The sequence below is a fragment of the Gallus gallus genome, chromosome 1, assembly GCF_016699485.2.
Source record: "Gallus gallus isolate bGalGal1 chromosome 1, bGalGal1.mat.broiler.GRCg7b, whole genome shotgun sequence".
Classification (NCBI taxonomy): domain Eukaryota; kingdom Metazoa; phylum Chordata; class Aves; order Galliformes; family Phasianidae; genus Gallus; species Gallus gallus.
The window spans coordinates 77,847,578-77,854,463 of NC_052532.1; the positions used below are offsets into that span (position 1 = coordinate 77,847,578).

A 6,886-nucleotide genomic window follows, 5' to 3' on the forward strand; every position below is an offset into this window, starting at 1 on the left:
TCAAGGCATTTTACCAGTTTTGATGCCCTCCTTTGCTCTAATATCAAGTATCTTAACATTCCCGCTACATTGTGGAGCACAGAACTGCACACAGTATGCAAGATGAGGTTGCACCAGCACTAAATACAGCAGAAGAATTGACTCTTTTAACCAGCTGGCTGTGCTGTGTTTAACGCACCCCAAAATGTGGTTTGTCAGCTGAGGCATGCTGTTGGCTCATGTCAAGCCTGATGATGATCAGCACCCCCGATCCATTTCTGATGAGCTGCTATTTAACCACTCATTTCCTAGCCTGTACCTGTATCTGGCATTAGTCTTTCCCAGATGTAGAACTTGGCATCTTTCCTTATTGAACGTTATGCGTTCAATAAGTGAGTGCCCTATTAGTGAGTGCTTCAGTCTATCTAGACCCCTCTGTAAGGCTTCCTATCCCTTAACAGCAGCAGCCCTCAGTCTAGTACCATCAGCAAACATGCAGTCCTGCATCCAGATCATTGATACAAATGTTGAACAGGAGTGGACCTAGAACTGGGCCCCCATGGAAAACACTGCTGCAGACTGTCCCTGAGACAGATGTAGCCCCATGCACTATAACCTTGTTGTCTGAAAGGTGGATATGTTACTTGGTGTGCAATAAGCCAGTCTCACACACATAGACAAGATTTCATTTATTGCAAAATTGTGTAAGTTTGGGTGCTAGATGGTCTTTCACAAAGGTAGCAAACTCCAGGATTTTTTATACATATTCTTATCACTTGACCACTACTCACTTATCTGGCCTACAGTAGGGATAATTTCACTACCTGCAGGCTATCTAGACTTGCTAATTAACTGCATGTTTTTTCAAGATCCTCCCATCTTCAAAGACAAACTTAGTTGTGGCATTGTGATAAGGAGATTCTCTATTTAATCACTAGCAGGTGATCAATCTGACAAAGATAAAAGTACATATTTGCTATTTCTAAGGATACACATAGATAGATGGGCTTATTCTCACAGCCTGTATACATACCTAGGGTTGCCTGGATGCAAGGGCAACACCTTGCACTTGGCTTTGTTGAACCTCATTAGGTTAATGTAGGCCCACTTTTTGAGCCTGTCCAGATTCCTCTGGATGATAGCCCTTCTATAGTGTCAGATGCACCACTCAGCTCGGTGTCATCTGCCAATTTGTTGAGGATGCACTCAATCCCATCATCTACATCACTGATAAAGATGTTAAAGAACACCAGTCCCAAGACACACCCCCAGGGGACACCACCCATGATCAGCCTCTGCCTAGACATGGAGCTTTTGACAACAACCCTCTGGCTATGACCATCCAACCAATTGTTTATCTACAGAATAGTCCGGCCTTCAAATTCAAAACTTTCCAACTCAGAGATAAGGATATGGTGTGGGATGATGTCAGAGGCCTTGCACAAGTCCAGACAGACAACACTGGTTGCCTTTCTTTTGTCCACTGAAGCCATCACTCCATTGCAGAGAGCCAACAGATTGGTCAGGCATAATCTATCCTTGATGAAGCATTACTGGTTGTCTCGGATCACCTCATTGTCTCACACGTGCCTTAGGATGCACATACAAATATTTGTACAAAGGCTAGTTCTTACTGACAACAATCTGTTGAGCTCTACCATTGAGCCATAATGTGAACCTGTTCATCTCACAATTGAAAAGCATGTGGGAAATACAGAAAGCAAGAAAAAAATGCATGAACTGTATGCTGAATTTATTGTACTTTTCAAGGGGAGAAGGAAGAAAAAGCACTTTCAGTATGTGCACAATATCCCTGTCCTTTTCTCAGTGTTTGCAGGTTCACTGGGATGTGGATGTTGAAAAGAAACCTTGCTGCCTAGTATGTGATCATGAAACACAAGTAGATGTTCAAATTGCCATCATCCATGAGCACAGCAAGGATTTTACCCTTCATGTCACAAATTAAAAAAACAGAACCATGATGCTAATGTTCAAGGAAAGGGTCAGATACAACAGACGATTCTTCACTGCTGAATTCTTCATTCTCTGAGTCTCGTCTTGCTGCACCATATTGATTAATTCCATTCCTTCTCCTGTAGAAGAGGCCACAAATGATTCTTCCATTTTCTCCCAGCCTGCAGCCAGAGGTGGGTGTGGTCAAAATAAGCTTTGTTTTGAACTCTGAGTCTCTACCTCTTTTCTCTTCCTGCTTTCTAAACTCTAGAGCAAACATTCATTTCACTCTCACTATGTGTACATTCTCTCCTTCATACCTGGCTGCTTTTTATTCACAGCCCTTCACATTCTATTAGCTTCCCTTGTCCTTTTCCTGGATTTGCTACATTCAGTGTGTTCCTCAATGCTCACCCCTGCCCCCCATACTGCTTTTACAATTCCAAGTGTGGTTCTTTGATGTGTCTGGATACAAGTTGAGTAAACATCACTAAAACGTCTCTCTCTTTGCCCTCTGCAGAATGAAATTGCTGCAGAGTAGTAAGCGATCATCCTGGAAAGGAAGACCACTCTTCTTGCTATTTTACCAAGGGAACTTAAGTACAAAGAAGCAAGGCATAAGAAGAACCACTGAGTGGAGTCTTGTACATATTATTCTGGCTCCTAACCTATAGATTGACTTGACTTATTCTTGGAGTAAGTGCCTTATCACTATAGACTTGACTAGTAGTCACGAGACAAGATGACCCTGGTTACTTTCACCCCTGGTTTTACCTTTAACTGCCTCAAAATCATGGACTTGCCTAATGTTCTTTACTCTTGACTGACCCTGAACACCATCCCCAGGCCTGCTTTTCTTGCCTTGCTGAGTAGACACTCATCTGCTGGCTCCTTGTCCCTTAGAAAGCAGCTGGAACTTACTGAAAGCTTGGGCCTTCTAATGCCCTAAGGTGAACAATATGAAAATGGGCCTATGATCCCTCAGGAGAGACCAGTGTAGTCCCGGGCACGGATCTCTTCAACCCCTGCCCAGCACCCAGGATTTTGAGTGAGGCTTCCTGCACCCCCAGAAGGCTTCGACTCTTCTACTCCACAGAGATGACTTGGACCCTTCTTTTCAAGCCCTCTGATCCACAGACACCCCCCCTCCCCTTCCCTCCCCCCCCCCCCCCCCCATCCACTTGTCAGATCCTTGTCTGTTTCCTGGCTCTTCACTTGTGGATATTGACCGGTGGCATCCTGCAGCAATTAGGACCCTTCCAACCCCTATTATCCTGTAATTCTGTGATTCTACAGCCTTTCCATTCTGAATTCTTACTCTCTAGGGTGTGATGGGGGCCTGCTGAGAATGGAGGCTGCAGTCAGAGTCATGAGTAAACTAAGAAGCTTTAATGGTCCTGGCTTGCCTAAGCTTCTGCTTCCTCCCACATCTTCTGTCTGGTTTAAGTGTAGGGTGAGGCTGTGTTTGGCCTTAGTTATTGTCATTGAGTCTGAACCTGACAATGACTAAGATTTCCGCTTGAACTCAGACCTGCCCTAACATGATGGACTTGCCTGCTGATCTCTTCCCAGGTCTATACTAATGGCCCCAGTGCTGCTGCTCTGGGGCTGTGGGGACTGGGCCCTGGTGAGTGAGAGCTCAGCTCTTCAGGTATTATAACTGTTGGTTGGTGACTTCCTGTTCCTTATGGAACAGCTGGTTCCCACTGTCCCTTCACATCTCTTTTCATTCCTCTTCTGCTTTTGTCTTTGCAAAACCAATCTTCTATATACCCTATCTCATCTGCTTTTCTTGCTGCTCTTAAAGATTCCTCTTTCTCATCCTTTCACCAAAACACATCTTCTCACCTGCTATTGGACTGTTTCCCTCTTGTTGTCTCTCCTTGGCTGTGAGAATCATGGTCTGGCTTTTCAGTGGTATGAAAGCATTAGAGAAGACTAGGGAGGAAGTGACCAGGAATATAGCCACAAGATAAATGGTAAACCCCAAGGAAACCATCAGAGTTGAGTTAGTCCTCACTCAAATCTCTTGTCAAACTCAAGATACTTTTGTTCTTTGCTCCTTTCAGCTATACTAGAGTCAGAATTTCCCTAGCATCATGGTCTTACATTGTGACATCAGAGAGCTCTTCTGACATACAAAGTTGTCATATTCTTTTAGGCCAAAACACTGTGGACTTTGCCTCATAGTTAGCTAAAACATCCTGAAGCACAAAAAAGAGTGTGAAAGCTTTTGGGAATAAGTGAGAGTATGTCTCTGCTCAAAATCAGAAAGTAAAAATATGAAATGGGTCCACTTGTGATAGAATGATAACAAAAGATCACCTAATCTAATGTGAAAGATCATGCTTCATCCTGATAATTTCTGTAGCCACACCTCACAAGGAGTGCCCAAAATAACTCTGAAATTGGAAAAAATATTTTATAAGGCTGATGAAATTGAAAGGGAAATGAAGATTTAATGTTTTTACCACTTCTGTGCTTAACCAATGATTCATATTTTGTGCTGCTTTGTACTCTGTGTGGAGAATAATAAATTATATACTTTTTAAAAGCACTAGAATTACAGGTATGTGTTTTGAAATGTCCTCTAGATGGTGATCTAACGACATCTAATGCAGAAATATCTGTTGCAAAGTACCTACTCTTTGGACACAAGTGTATAAAACTCATGTTGCCTTTCACCTTCCCAGACCAAACCGTCCACTATAATGAGGTCTCAGCATGCACATTGCTCTGTCTAGGTCTCTAATGTTAATTTAACGCCATGTAGCTCATGGGACAATTCTCTAAATATTTTTAAACTCACATTTAACCCCAGCTATTATTTGCTGTACAGAATATTTTCAACAGGCCCTGAATTTATGTAGAATTTTATATTACCAGTGGCTTTCTCTTTACTATTTATGTTTTTTATTTATTCTTCTCTTCTACTAATGGTCTTTCTATACATGATCTTCATCTTCTCCCTTCCCTTCCCTTCCCTTCCCTTCCCTTCCCTTCCCTTCCCTTCCCTTCCCTTCCCTTCCCTTCCCTTCCCTTCCCTTCCCTTCCCTTCCCTTCCCTTCCCTTCCCTTCCCTTCCCTTCCCTTCCCTTCCCTTCCCTTCCCTTCCCTTCCCTTCCCTTCCCTTCCCTTCCCTTCCCTTCCCTTCCCTTTTCCCCTTCCCCTTCCCCTTCCCCTTCTCCTTCCCTTTCCCCTTCCACTTTCCTTTTCCCTTTTCCCTTTTCCTTTCTTCTTTTTTTTTTTCAAAATGCCCCAAACCTGTCTGGAATTTAGGCATATCAGGAATTTAGCTTGTCAAATCAATACAGTAATTCTGCAAGCCTACTGAACTCAGTACAGAAGTAAAAATATGCAAGGATATATACACTCTGATTTACAGACACTGAGATCTGTTCACCAGGTAGTGGGCTTTGGACATCATCAGCTTGCTGTTCAAAACATTCAACTTGGTTTTTTTTTTTGTTTGTTTGTTTTGTGTTGGTGGTTGTAGGTGTTTTCTTTTTCAGCTAGTCTTTAAAATGTATTACATTCAGCCCAGAGAGTGTTGATTAAATCAAAATTTCAGGATCTTACACCGTCATTTTTTTTCAGGAATATTTATTAAATTTAATGGTTTAACAACACATAGTTGTATGTCACATAATGTTTCTTGTGAATTGTGTGCAATAAGAAATGTGATCAATATACCAGGTATCAGTAGTTATATACTGAGGTGTTAACAGATCTCTAGATGCAGATTATAGGGCAGAGTAAGAGGGAGTGGGATAGGAATGTGGAATTTTCCGTTCTGCAGTGGGACTAGTAAAGCAACTTCCAGGGGCATGCTTGGATCTAAGGGAATCTGTACACAATTGAGTGTAAGATTGCATATCAAAGGTAGTGTGCATTCCTCACAGGGAATGTGGAACACTTTCAAGTCCTCACTTGCACCTTTATTTAACCAAAGTGGGTAAGTAAATAATCCCAGGTGTGGGAACTCCCACTACTAACAGAGGTCATGGTATTCATTCCAGCATAAATGTAGGCTCCTGCCTTACCAAGGGAGTCTGACACAGGACGTGTGCTTCCACATCTTCTGTTGCTCTGACATCAGTGTTGGTGAGGCATAGCTAAAGCGGCAGATTAGGTGACAAGAACTTTTTAAATACAGGCTTTTGTTAGACCATTTTTTCTAATAGGTGGATTTTAGATCCAGATAACAACGTATGAAGTGAGATAAAGAGTGTAGCCATTTGGTTCAGCCACTCCAGCCGCTCCAGACCAAAGACATCTCCTTTCTGTCTGGAGCCCAGCCCGGTGCCTGGGAACCTGCCGTCTGCCGAGGCTACTGGCTATGTGGCTGCTGCTTTCCCTTTTCAGTGAGTAGCAAATCTGAGTATGTATCCCAGAGACATACAAGAAGAGACAGAGATGGGTCACTGACATGACACAGTGACACGCAGGCTGTTCTGGTTAAGGATGCCTTCAACAACTGTTACACATAGGACTTGTAAACCTACACGCAAACAACTGAGACCCCTCCTTCCTCCTTTACTTACGTTAGAGATACAATTTCACAGGTGCAGGAACGCACACAGCACTCACAAGAGCATTTGCAGATCCTCTGATTATCAGCACAGTCCCCCTGACTGTCCAGCACCCCAGCCCTTTACTCCACATCTTTAAGTCCCTGTAGGTGTACCAGCATGGACTTACCCTGTCCACCTGATACCTCAGCCTGGACCTGAGGTCCCTGCTACTAGCAAATACATCCACCCCTCCCCCTCCCCCCCCCCCCCCCCCGCCCCCCAGCACAACACACAACACACACACACACACCAGGTTAAGGAAGGTCAAGACAACTGTCTCCCAACCCAGCAGTCTGCCCAGGTACACAGTCTCAGATCTGCAGCCTCACGCCAGCTGCCAGTGCAGAGCCCACACTCATGTCAGTGTCCCCCAGGTAGCTG

At 43.7% G+C, this 6,886-nt stretch overlaps 1 long non-coding RNA gene across 1 annotated transcript in view; it reads right to left on the reverse strand.

Annotated features, from left to right (window-relative positions):
* LOC107054566 overlaps window positions 1-6,084 on the reverse strand; it is a 14,120-nt gene extending 8,036 nt beyond the window's left edge. Inside the window, exon 1 of the long non-coding RNA XR_006939994.1 lies at window positions 5,975-6,084. This is a non-coding gene — a long non-coding RNA (uncharacterized LOC107054566). The remainder of the gene's footprint in view (window positions 1-5,974) is intronic.
* Window positions 6,085-6,886: the final 802 nt, after the last annotated feature.